Genomic DNA, 13,329 nt, shown 5'->3' with positions numbered 1-13,329 from the left:
CCCCAGCCTTGGAGGAAAATGTTAGTTCTTATTCCTCAGAGAAAAGCATTATATTCACCTCTGAATTCCTAGGAGACCCTGCTGGAGGGGACGGCATCCCAAGACAGAAGAGAGGGCCCTTACAGAGCCCAGGAGAAAGCTCGCACACTGTCTCTGCTTCTCAGCCTGGTACTCGCCCTAGAGGAACAGGCGGAAAAGGGACCAGGCAGAGACCTGCCTGGCCAGGCCCCTGCCTGCCCTGGGGTTGCTTCTGGTCCTGAGAACACCCACCCTGCCGGCCTCTGAAGGCTGGAGCGGCCACATCCCTAATCCTCGGAAAGAAGAAGCCAATGGCCAAATGGCTGACTCTTTGGGGAGGGGGCCCATAGGGATAGATTTTTACTTCTCTGAAGACGCGGTCAGCAAAAGGCCACCTGCGCTCAGAAAACCGGAAGAGACCCAGCCTCACCCCTCCTTTGAGGAGCCTGGAGGCAAGGCAGGAAAAGGTTCCCAAGGAGATGGGTAAGAATCGGGGGCCCTCTCCCCAGCGGCCTTACAACTTGGACTGGGACACGCTGGCTGACCCAAGCCTAAACCCATTTGGAACCGGCGCCAAGATGGGCCCCAAGTAACCCCCAGGGCGGGCTGCCTGGCGCGTGGCCACCAGCGGCAAGCTGGGCCTGCAACGCGGGAAACTCACCTCCCAGCCGACAAGCACTTTCAGCCTCAGCGGAAGACTCTCCAGTTGGTGCGGCCCACACCAGGGAGGGAAGTCCTCCCGCGGCCTGGGTGCCCACCAGCCACTGAGCAGGCGCCCCGTCGCGTCAGCAGGGGTCAGAGCCTGCCTCGGGCCTGAACGACGAGACCCAGCTGAGGTGCACAGTCTGGGGCAGTGTGGGACTTCGTTTAAGGAGTCGGCCTTGAGGATACTGTCCTTGTTCCTCAAGTTCCACCCACTCCGGAAGGAAAGTCTTTGGAGACCCGCGCCATCATTGGGCCTGACACAAGCCGTGCGCAGGACGCAGGCGCCTCCCTCAGGAAGTGCGCCTGAGGCGAGGTTGCTGGAGCCTGGCTCCCTAGGAACTGCAAGTGTTCCTGTGCTGGGTGGTCGGTCTGTCTGTGCTCCGTGGTGGCAGCTGCTGCCCGCGGGGCCCATGGTGAACGTGCTGCAGCGCAGGCAGAAGGACCCGGATGCTGCAGCGGGAGCCGAGCAAAACGAGAACCTGCTGCTGAAGAGCAAGTGTGAGGAGCTCCACAGGAGCTCAGGGAGGGGCTCATGTGGAGATACTGTTAGATCATGGAGAGGTTTGAGGCGATTCTGTACCAGATGATTCTGGAGGCTCGGAAATACAAGGAACTTGCCAGAGACAAAATCCAGAAGGTTCTGAAAGAAACAGGCCAATTTAGGGCAGACCTGACCTCCAGGTAAAAATCTTTCTTTGACCTCTTCAAAAAGTTTGAGAAACAAAAGAAGGTGCTTGTTAGGGTGGCTGGTGACACGGGCCACTAAGAATTGCACAGAGTAGAGCAACAAGTAGGACAGAGTTTATTCACTCTCGAGGGGAAGGGCCAGACATCAAGACAGATGTCGGCCCTAGTCTCTGTTAGGATGGACCTTTTAAGGAGTTTCAAGGATGTGAGAGGAATGCAGCTGTGCCCATCTGTGCCCATAGAGGAGGGTGTATGGGGAGGGGCTCAGCTCTTGGCCAAGTAGAGCAGGTGACAATTTGGGGTGTGGGGCCTGGCGGGTTCTGTCCAGGGCTCATCCGGGATGTGGGTTGTGATCGGGCTAGAAAAGAATATGTTTTGTATTTGTGTTTTATTTTCTGAGAATGAGGGCCACCATGACCTACAAAACAGAGTTCAGGCCAAGTACAGATACCTGTGAGTTTTGTCTATAAGCTCGTCTGGAGGGAGGGCTTTGAATAGAACCCTTTCAGTGCTTGAACACTACTGCACCATATGAAGAATCCTGGAAATATGTTGACGATTACTTAGTAAAAAATTGAAAAGGAAGGCCAGAGATACCAAGCGCTGAACATCCAGGGAGAAACTCAAGCTGGCAAACAAGGAAATCGCCCAGGTCTGGGGCCAGGCAGAAGCGGATACCTTGGTTTCCCAGTGAGCCTGAGGAAAGAGCAGATGCACATCCACTCTCTGGAGAAGACCATTTAGCAGAAGACTAAAGAATATTATGAACTGATCAGAATCTGTGATGACCTCATTTCCAAAATAGAGAAGATCTGACGTGGGAATTCAGGAAACTGGGAAAAAAGAAAAAAAAATCAACTCCATACTATAATCTGTACATATATAAAGACATAAAAAAATGACCATATTTATATTTGTTTTTAATGCACAATTATACAGTTCTTGGCTTTTTTTTTTTTTTACTTATTATGGTTATCTCAAATATTAGAGAAATGTATGAGATCTAGATCTCATGAACTTTGAGTTATATTACTGTGAAAATCATAGTATATGGCTGAATTTTAGTAACTGTTAAAGCTTAAAATAATAAACAAGCTTACCCTTTGGCAATGATAGGCCAAGATTCTAATATTTTCAGTTCTCTTTATACTAATTTTAAAATGCAAGAGTCAAGAGAAGGGATGGTGCAAACATATATATATATATATATATATATATATATATATATATATATATATAATGTAGAGAATTTTATTTTAAGCTATATAGCTTAAAATAAAATTCTCTACATAATCAAAAAGAAAAATTCAAAACAGGAAATAAATTTAAGTATAAAACTTAAATTGGTTACAAGTGGAAAATATAATATCTTTTCATGACTTTAGAGGTCCAGGGGAATACAAAGTATTCCTGCTAATCTGAACTAACAATTTAAAACAATCCTAGATAAGAGTGGGCATCCTCAGGATAGTATGGCCATAGGTGCAATCCGAGGTGAGGGGTTTACTCATTTGTCCCATAGGCATTTAGGAGACAATTTTCATAAAATGAGCCTTGACAGAATTAAGATATTTGCCAAGATCCAAGTGCAATTAAAAAGCAGATGGAGTACCTGTATACCTAAGTAAGGAGCTGCTCTTTGACCTACATAATGGGCCAGTGAGTAAAAAAGGTATATATCATGGCAGTAAAATTTATACTTACAACTTTTAGTAAAGACAAGTTTAACACCCTAAAGTAGACATCATAATGAAATTAACTCCTATGTACTTATCATACACTTTTCATAATTATCATTTCATGGGTCTTATGAACTCATCCATTTCCCAACTCCATATCATTATGAAGCAAATATCAGACATCACGCCATTTCATCCATAAATATTTCACTGTATCTCTCAATGATAAAGTTTTTAAAACCATAGTCATAATATCATTATTATAAGAAACAGTTGATTCTTATTATCTCTAAATACCTAATCAGGGAGTCAAATTTCCAACTGTCTCATGAATGTCATGTTTCTTTTTGACAGTTTAAATCAAAACCAAATAAGGTCCACATTTTGTGATTGGTTGACATGCCTCATGTTGCTTTCATTTTTGTTTGTTTGTTTCCTTCACTATTCATTTTTTTGAGGAAACCAGGTCATTCGTCATGTGGAATCTTTCACCATCTGGAGTTGGCTTTGTATTCCCATAGTATAACTGTTTTCCTCTACCTTCTAGCTTTCCCATGAAATATACATTCAATTTAGATCAAATTCCAGTACAACTTGGGAATGGAGAAGTGGACTTTATAGGTGATAATTGATTATTAATACTTAGATAAAATAAATTAATTATAGATTGCAAAATTTTGATATTCTAATCCTGCCACTTCTGCTTATATTACTACCTATAAATTTTCCACAAAGAAAGTATCCCCCTTATCTATTTTTCTGGCTTATTTTTTTCACTTTATTTACCAATTTTCAAAATAATGCATTGGTTTACTAGTATTCAGCAACATTGAACAATTGGTATTTTACAAAATATCATTATGACAGAGTTGACATACATCAGGATTTTTAAATATTTGTTATTTTCAATAAAGGGCAGTTATTTTCATTATTGTCAAACTGTCCAATATTTGCGCAATGGGAGTCTCTTCATTGTGGCTCTTGATTATTTTCACAAAATCATGATAGTTTTATAGTTTTCTAGATTTCCTGCATGACATTTGCTATAGGATCATCTTGTGCATATTTTGTTCCAGATCTGAACTCCACTATTTCTCAAAGCAATACAAGTTCCTTTTTTTTTCTTTCTTTAAATTACATTTCAAGATCATAGTCAGGGTTCAAGTGGTACTTGTTTTGCTTCTGGGTTGGTCACTTTCTCTTAGGCCTTTAAAGTGATACACCTACAGAACATGCTTTATTTTTTTAATATTATATAATGAGTTCATAAAAAGTTTTAAATCTATTAATACACATTGTTAAATAATTACAAAATAAAAATCGAAGCAAACAGTCTCAGAGTGGACTCAGTATTGATTTTCTATCATGATGAGAAATTGAGAACCTTGAAAATTGACCTTTGATGATCTATAGGAAATGTTTGTAATTCCCTCCACTCCACCTTGATTAAAAACAATGAAGCCTGAAAAAAAAAAATTGAACCTTTATTTATACATACACCAAGTATATAGCTTCACTTACATTTTATAAATTTTAAACTTCAGCATTTTTTTAATTACAGAAAAACTCTGCCAAAGGGAATAAATTATTGAATTCAATGACTCAAAGATAAAATTATTTTCATCCTAGAAGAGTTCATTTTAGTATGTACATTTTATAAAGAAGCTTATGCACAAATGGATTGTGTGATTTTTCTCAATGCTGACAGTTACCAGTTTTTTTTAAATTGTCCTTACTCCTAAGTTCTTTTTGTTTTACTATACCACAAAGACTCATACTATTTCTTTTTCTTTAATTTAAATCTTAAGTCTTATTAGTTCCTGTATACTGTATAAACTTATAGATATAAAGAAGGAAACGTAGTATTTTTCCAGGAGCTTTATATTATTAATAAAGGAAATAAAATATAATTGATAATTATTGATGGGTTTTATTTTATGTATTTGAAATAGGTGTCTTTCAGCTAATGTTTTTCAAAATGCTTAGCCCTGAAATTTGCTTGAATAAAACAATCCCTTAGACTCTAAAGAGAACTATGAAAGACCTTTTCTAAATATTAACCCCCAGAGATTATCTAGACAGGATTTTCTTATCCAATCATGTTAAAACCACTTTAAAGCTTTACAATACTATAACAACTCTCAAATAGAGAAACTGAACAGAGTTTCATTCTTTGTTTCTGAAACCTTTATTAATTGCATTGAGCCTCCAATCAGGACAGAAGGAATGAATACATTTTGTTCATCAGTTTCAACTTATCAATAGCAGAAAATTGCTTCTAGCCATATCATTACATATTGGCGTGCCTACTCATTTTCTCCCGTCACTAGAAGATACCAGTTGATCCCCCATCAGCACTTTAGCCTGCTTTCCACTCAATATATGATTAGCCAGGAGATGGGTCAGAGAGATACAGCCATATGAAATTATACAATACATGCATCTGCACTGATTTTTGAAAGAATAGATTTTTGCTGCCCAATAAATCAAACCTGTGAAGCAATCCCTATTCCATAATTAACGTAATATTCTGATGCCTGTGTGTATGGAAAAATAAAGGGCAAATACTTTCTGTCAATAATTAGCCATCTTTCAAGTGAACTTATTATATCTTTACAACTGTACCCAAATGAGGTCAAGGTGTTCAGCCTCTAGGAAGAGTACCATTACAGATAATGCCAAGTATTGAAAAGAACACATTAAATTAGACACAGAGATAAGCCTATTATTACACTTGAATCCAGGCCATTTTCTACATTTATAATTTTTTCCATTTTAAAAAGAAAGTCTTCTTACATTTTTAATTTATAATGCGTACATTGTCTCTAATTTCTAACATGTAAAGGATATAATTACAGGTTGTCATAAGGAATGCTATCAATGTTTGAAATGAATTAATTAGATGTCACTGCTACATATTCATTTAAAAAATATTTTTATAGCAACTGAAATTGTGAATGTTTGATTTATTCTCCACTTCTGTTGATCATATTTTTAACGTTTATTTATTTTTGAGACAGAGAGAGACAGAGCATGAACGGAGGAGGGTCAGAGAGAGGGAGACACAGAATCTGAAACAGGCTCCAGGCTCTGAGCTGTCAGCACAGAGCCCGACGCGAGGCTCAAACTCACAGACCGCGAAATCATGACCTGACCCGAAGTCAGCCGCTTAACTGACTGAGCCACCCAGGCGCCCCATGTTGATCGTATTTTTAAAAGTATATTGATGTATGATATCAGAACCATGAGATTCATATAAATATTTTCTATATTAGAACATATTTTCTATTTTTCTGCTCTCATTGCAGATTGACTTTATATACCCATCATTAGGATAAAGCACGTCAAAATGGCTAAAATTACAAAACATTTTGTTTCTGTACCTTCTGATAAATTTAATTTATACAGTTTTTTGGATACATTTTCATTGACAGAACATGTTTTGTTTTGTTTTTTCAAAATATATATAAAATTATATAATATGGAAAAAAACCCAAAATGCATTATTTGAAGTTGAGTCTACAAGACACTGAAATGCTTAACTCAAAAGAACTAGGCAGCTTTAAATAAATATGTATGGGGCACCTGAGTAGATCAGTCGGTTGAGCGTCTGACCTCACCTCTGGTCATGATCTCCTTGGTGAGTTTGAGCCCCCACGTTGCGCTCTGTGCTGACAACTCAGAGCCTGGAACCTGCTTCCAATTCTGTGTTTTGCTCTCCCTCTGTCCCTCTCCTGCTCATGCTCTCTCTCTCAAAAATAAATAAACACTAAAAAAATAAAATAAATATGTAAATTAATGGATCAGAAAACATATATGAAAAATTATATAATTTGACTTATAATTCACAGAAATGATCAATTGGCTTGCCCAATATGAAACAAAGCTTGAGATGGATATATACTGACACATAAAAGTATAAGAAAACAATGATTTTGATGGTCAGTTTTCAAAGTTATCCTTTATAATCAATAAAACTAATCTAGAGAAAATATCTTCTTTCAACTATTGTTACATTAGCAATCTTGGACAAAGCACTTTCTGCAAAGGCACTTGTAGGCTTTTTCTCTGGAGAAATAATAACTGTTCTATTTGTTTTACTCAGAGTTCATCCAATAATTTAAAGACCAGTTTAACTATATCAAACATCTTATTAGAATGTTCACAGTAGCATGGACAGTCCATTTATTTTCTTCTACTGCTCTGTAAGACATGTACTCTATTTCTTAATTTTCATAGAGATTTTAATATGCCTTCTAAACATTAAATTCTAAAACCATTTAAAGTTACATATGTACCAGGGGCACCTGTTGGCTCAGTTGGTTAAGTGACCGACTTCAGCTCAGGTTATGATCTCACAGTTCAAGAGTTCAAGCCCTGCATTGGGCTCTGCACTGACAGCTCAGAGCCTGGAGCCTGCTTGCAATTCTGTGTCTCCCTCTCTCTCTTTGCCCCTCCCCTGCTCATGCTCGCTCTCTCTCTAAATAAATAAATAAACATTAAAAAAAACTTCTTTTAAGTTACATATGTACCCTTTTCTTGAGTATTTTACTTCCCATTACCCCCTTCAGGATTTCCCTCGTTGTTACTTTTGTGTATTTGAGTGAGTTGTTCTAGCTTGTATTAACCCATAGGAAAAATATATATATTGCCTCTTACAATCAATATTTGTATAGATGTATAACTATATTCGATACTCTTTGATCATCTTATCTTCATGTATCTGAGACCTTGTAGTTGGAATCACTTTTACTCTGCCTACATAATACCATTTGGAATTTTATTTAGTGAGGTTCTCCTGGTGGCAAACTCAATTCTATTGTTGGTAATCTTATGTTTGGAAAAATGGGACTGGATATTTAGTTCTAGGTTGACGATTATTTTTCTTAAATCATTTAGTTTTTATTGTTTGCTATCCACTGACACCACTGAGAAATCAGCTATTTGCTATTGCCATTCTTTGGAGGTTGAACAGTCTTCACTCTCAGGATACTTCTGTTATTCCTCTTGGCCTTTGATATTCTGTGGTTTCATTTTGATATATGTCTGGGTGAGAATTTATTTAAAATTCTTCCGGTTTGGAATTCAATAGACTTTCTGGGTAGCAATGATTTTATTAGAAGGCAACTCTCCATACTTCTCTATTACATTTCTGTACATTTTGTGAAGCAGTACTGGAAGCTTTGTTCTAGATTATCTTTTTAAGGATATCTTCGTAGAGCACAGCTTTGGAATACAGAAATTGTCTTCTTTCAGGTATAAGGACAAATTTATTTCCTGACCAGGATAATAAAAACAATGCATCCATCCAGGCAAACACTGGGCAGTTTTGCTAACATCACCCTTTAAAATTCTATGTTCCCTAAACCCAGAATTCTCAGGTGTCACAAAATTCACTGTACATATTGTGCTCCTGGATCTCCCTCTGCATCAATGTTGTCAGATTTGGCTAAGAAGAACTTAGCAAACATGTGCTCAAGATTTCTGTTGTCTCATGGAAAATAGTTACCTTTCTCTGACCCAGGAAACTTGTTTCTTCTGCAATTTCTATAAAACTGTGGCAAACTGGGGTGCCTGGGTGGCTCAGACTTCCACTCAGGTCATGATCTCATAGTTCTTGAGTCCAAGCCCCACATCAGGTTCTCTGCTGTCAGCACAGAGCCCACTACAGATCCTCTGTCCCCTTCTTTCTCTGCCCCTCTCCTCCTCTCAAAATTAAACATTTTTTTTAAACTGTGACAAACTAACTTATTAGCTTGCAGGTAGTGTAAAACATCAAATCCTTCAAAGCTTTTGACAGACTTTCATTAGTTCTGCAGAGTTTTTAGCTATTATTTATTTGCACATTCCTCTTGTCAGACTCTTTCTTTTCACTTTCTGGTACCCCAATTAAATATCCTTGTACTTTTTACTCTATTCTCCTTCTTTCTTGACATTTCCTTCATGTGTTTCATCTTTTTCCCAACCATATTCCAATTAATGTCTTCAAATATATCTTCTAGTTCATTAAAATTAATAATCTACTGTATTAGACTGCTGAGGCAGCCATAACAGAATACCACACACACACACACACACACACACAATGGCAGGCTTAAACAACAGAAATTTATTTTCTCACAGTCCTGGGAGCTAGAACTCCAAGATCAAGGCGCCATCAGAGTTGGTCTCTGAGGAGACTTCTCTCCTTGGCTTACAAACTGTTGCTTTCTCACTATGTCTTCTCATGGTCTTTTGTCTATGCACAAGCATCCTTGGTGTCTCTACTTTCCTCAAATTGACACCAGGCCTATTGGATTAGGGTTCTTCTGTATGGCCTCATTCAGGTTTAATTACTTCCTTAAAGGCCCTATCACTCCTAAGGGTTTTCTAATATTAATGATTTTTCATATCTGGAATTTGTATTTTGTTTCAAAATGTTTAATCATTTTATAATGTTTATCTTTGCTCATATTTTAATTACTCCTTTCATCTCTTTAAGAAGTAATTATTTTGAAGCACCTAGGAGGCTCGGTCAGTTAAGTGACTGACTCTTGATTTTGACTTAGGTCATGATATCACAGATCATGAGATTAATTGATCCCTGCATTGGGCTCTACAGTGTGGAGCCTGCTTGGGATTCTCTCTCTCTCTCTCTCTCTCTCTCTCTCTCTCTCTCTCTCTATCTATCTCTATCTCTATCTCTCTCTCTCTCCCAAATTAAATAAACATTACAAACAAAAAAGAAGTACTTGTTTTAAATACTGTGTCTGCTAAGTCCAGTATCTCACATTACTGTGTTTTTGAAACTTCTTTGCCTTGCTTCTGCTGAATCTTGCTCATGACACTTTGTTTCCTTATGAGTTTTCTGATATCCTATAAGGCTCACATCTTCTAAAATGTTAAGTCTGTGAATCATTTGAGGTATGTGTGGAAATGGATTTCTCCAGGGAGGCTCAGCTTTTGCTTTTCCCAGGCAACTGAGGTCACTATTGGCTCAAGTCATATCAAACTAAATTCAAAGCTTAAAGTTTTTAAGACAATCACATGATAAAATTTCATGTTATCTCTGGGTTGTGATTATTGTTCCCCTTTCATTCTTTTTATCAGGTTTTGAAGCCAGCCTAACCACCAAAATTTTTAAAGTTTTCTAAAATGTTTTCTCTGCTTCAACACACCTTTACTCCCTAATTTATTGCAGTCTTTTCCCCCCAAATTCTTCTGAAACTACATTCAAGAAATACTAATAAATTTCATACTCAAAGCTAGCAGCTTTTTTTAAAATTTTTTTTAAGTTTACTTATTTTTTTTACAGAGACAGAGAGTGTGAGCTGGGGAGGGGCAGCAAGGGAGGGAGACACAGAATCTGAAGCAGGCTCCAGGCTCTGAGCTGTCAGCACAGAGCCCGATGCAGGGCTCAAACTCATGAACCATGAGATCATGACCTGGGCAGAAGTTGGATGCTTAACTGACTGAGCCACCCAGGCACCTGACACAAGCTTCTTTTTAATGTCATTATTTTATTGCATTTAACACTGTAAGTCACTTTTTCATGCCTTCTATATTGTAATTTTTCTTGCTTTTCCTACCAATCCTCTCCTTATCTCCATCCCATATCCTTCATAATTATCACTCCTTTCCTGACTGACAAAATTCTTTCAATGCCCAATGTTTGTCCTAACTCTCTCCTTAATTTTTCATGTTTCTTTCAAATTCCCCCTTTATTTTTTGGCTTCAAAAACTAACTACAATTTGATGTTACCCAAAACTATTATCTCCAATAATCCTTATATACCCACAACAACAGATCCATAATTATCATAGCCCTGTGTATCTTAACTATTCATTAGATTTCTATCTAGCAGTCAACTGAGTGAACACAATCACTGGTTTTCCAAATCTGTCTCTTCTCCTTATTTTCAATAATAACAATAATAACTGATATTTATGTCAAGCATATGGATCTTCCAGATATTGCTTTGGTGCTTTATAGACATTAAGTTAATTAATCCTAAAAAGAACTCTATAACATAGGGCTTATCGTTATTTCCTCCTTACAGATGATGGAACTGAGACACAGACAGGTTAAAATATTTTCCTCGGGTCACTCAGCCATTTAGTGGTTGATCTAGTACCCAGTATGGTGCTAGGGTTCATTCTTGATTGATATTCCCATAAACAGCTAGTTAATATAGTAGGTCACCATTTCCTTCTTTCCAGACTTATATACACATACATGAATTCTATGTCTAACCACTCTTCATTATCCAAACTGTCACATATCATAATAATCAATAGAAATAAATTAAATTTTGTTATAAATCCTAAGTCCTTAATTCTTACTGCTAGACTAATTAATGTGCTAGAGGTAATTAAATCAGCATAAATATCATAGCTGAATTTCATGAAAAAGATCAGAAAATGTTATGCCCATTAATAACTTCTGTAGCTATTCAAGCAAATATAATGCAATAAGGATAATTAAATCTTGTGCTTCAGGGAGCAAGTAGGTTTGCTTAAGGAACAGAAAGGAAAAATGCCTTTATCCTCTACCCTAGGGAAAAGAGTGGAAAAACTGATGAGGTATATTAATGGGATAGTAGAAAGGGTAACATCTGCTGTTCTCTGAAATATCAGAGCTTTGGCTGAGATAGAATTAACTGATTCATATCTGATGTTGAATTATAGTAACTTTCATTTACAACATGGTGGAAATAGACTCTATTTTAACTTCATTTTAGTTTTAATTTAGTAACTACAGTACAAAAATGCATGTTGTCTCATAAGTACACCACATATTACATTTTGGAGTACCTGGCAGGAAGTACTTCTAATGATTTTTAGTTTCTGTTTTCAAAATTGATTACAGTGGTGCTAAGTTCTCAGAGCAAAAGTTTACCTTTTCTTTCCACAGTTCCTATACTGGCCTGTATCTGAATTGTCAATGGACTACTGCAAACAGCAGAAACATGTAGGTAATAACATCAGGTGTCCAAAATACCAAACCAGGTATAGATCAAGTCATAGAAAGCTGTACTATCTTGAATCCTTTAAGATTAAAGATGCTCCAGTATTGGCAGCAATCACCTGAGAGCCTGTAAAGAAGATTCAAATTTAATGCCTAAAAAAATGATAATATCTAATTTTAGATATATACCTGCTTGCAAATTTGTCAATCTTCCAGCCTTGGTGGCTCCATATACTAATAGCAGTGAGTTTTAATAGACTGAAGAACTCTAATAATTTCAGTTCTAAATCTCAGGTTGTGAGTGTATTTTTATTTTAATACTTTCCTAAAATTTAATTTTATTCCTATCTTCCCTCATTTTTTTTTCCCATGCCTGGGCCTCTGGGCTGTGCTAATTTGCATATTTGAATTAATGCACGATATAATGTTTGAAAGTCTAATCTTATTAAATGCCTTTAAATCCCACACTTCCTCTGACTAGTTAGACCTTATTAGTTAATCCATATGTAACCAAAACCTCATGCTGGCTGCCTCCTTGGTTGTCACTGGGGGTCAACTGGACCAACAGGTTCCCTTAAATAAACACAGCATTGACACCAGGAACTTTATGTGAAGTTACATCTCTAAAGTAGCTCCCTTTTCCACTAACACAAAACTGGATGCATTATAGAATTTACTGGTTGACTAATTGCTTAAGAGTTGACAGTTGTTGAGCTAAGGATTTTTCATGTCATTTCTCACCCGAGTCAAACTTTGTCACAAGCAAATTTGAAAAGGAAAGTGAAATGATTTGTATGTTCTATATGCTACAATTGTACTAATGATAGTAGAAATACTTCATTGGGTGGTAATAGGCCTAAGGAAAGAGAAAGGAAAGTAACTGTTAAGTGCAATAACATATCAAAATATGAACAACATTACTTTCAATAAGTAAAGATACAAATAAATGCCTGTGGCCTTATATGAGCAACAGGAGAAAATGCCAAAAGTGTAGATGCACTATAAACTGTACGGAATATATTTTAAAAGTGTATATGTCTGTGACTTGTCCTGTCAATTATATATAGGACATAATTAGTGATGAAGTTAAGTGCTAAACTACTATTGTTTACATACACAAGTCTCAGAAGAGACTCCACTTTTCAGCATTAAATAGGAGGAACTCAAGATGGGAAATAATTTTCATAGTTACCTCAGGCTGAGAAATAGAAGTGGTCAACTAGTTATTCCAGAGAAAAAGATTTCTTGTTCTAGCAAAAAGGGTTATAGAAGAGATCTTCTGAGTATAACAGC

Source organism: Neofelis nebulosa, chromosome 7, assembly GCF_028018385.1.
Source record: "Neofelis nebulosa isolate mNeoNeb1 chromosome 7, mNeoNeb1.pri, whole genome shotgun sequence".
Lineage (NCBI taxonomy): Eukaryota > Metazoa > Chordata > Mammalia > Carnivora > Felidae > Neofelis > Neofelis nebulosa.
This window is presented reverse-complemented; position numbering follows the sequence as displayed.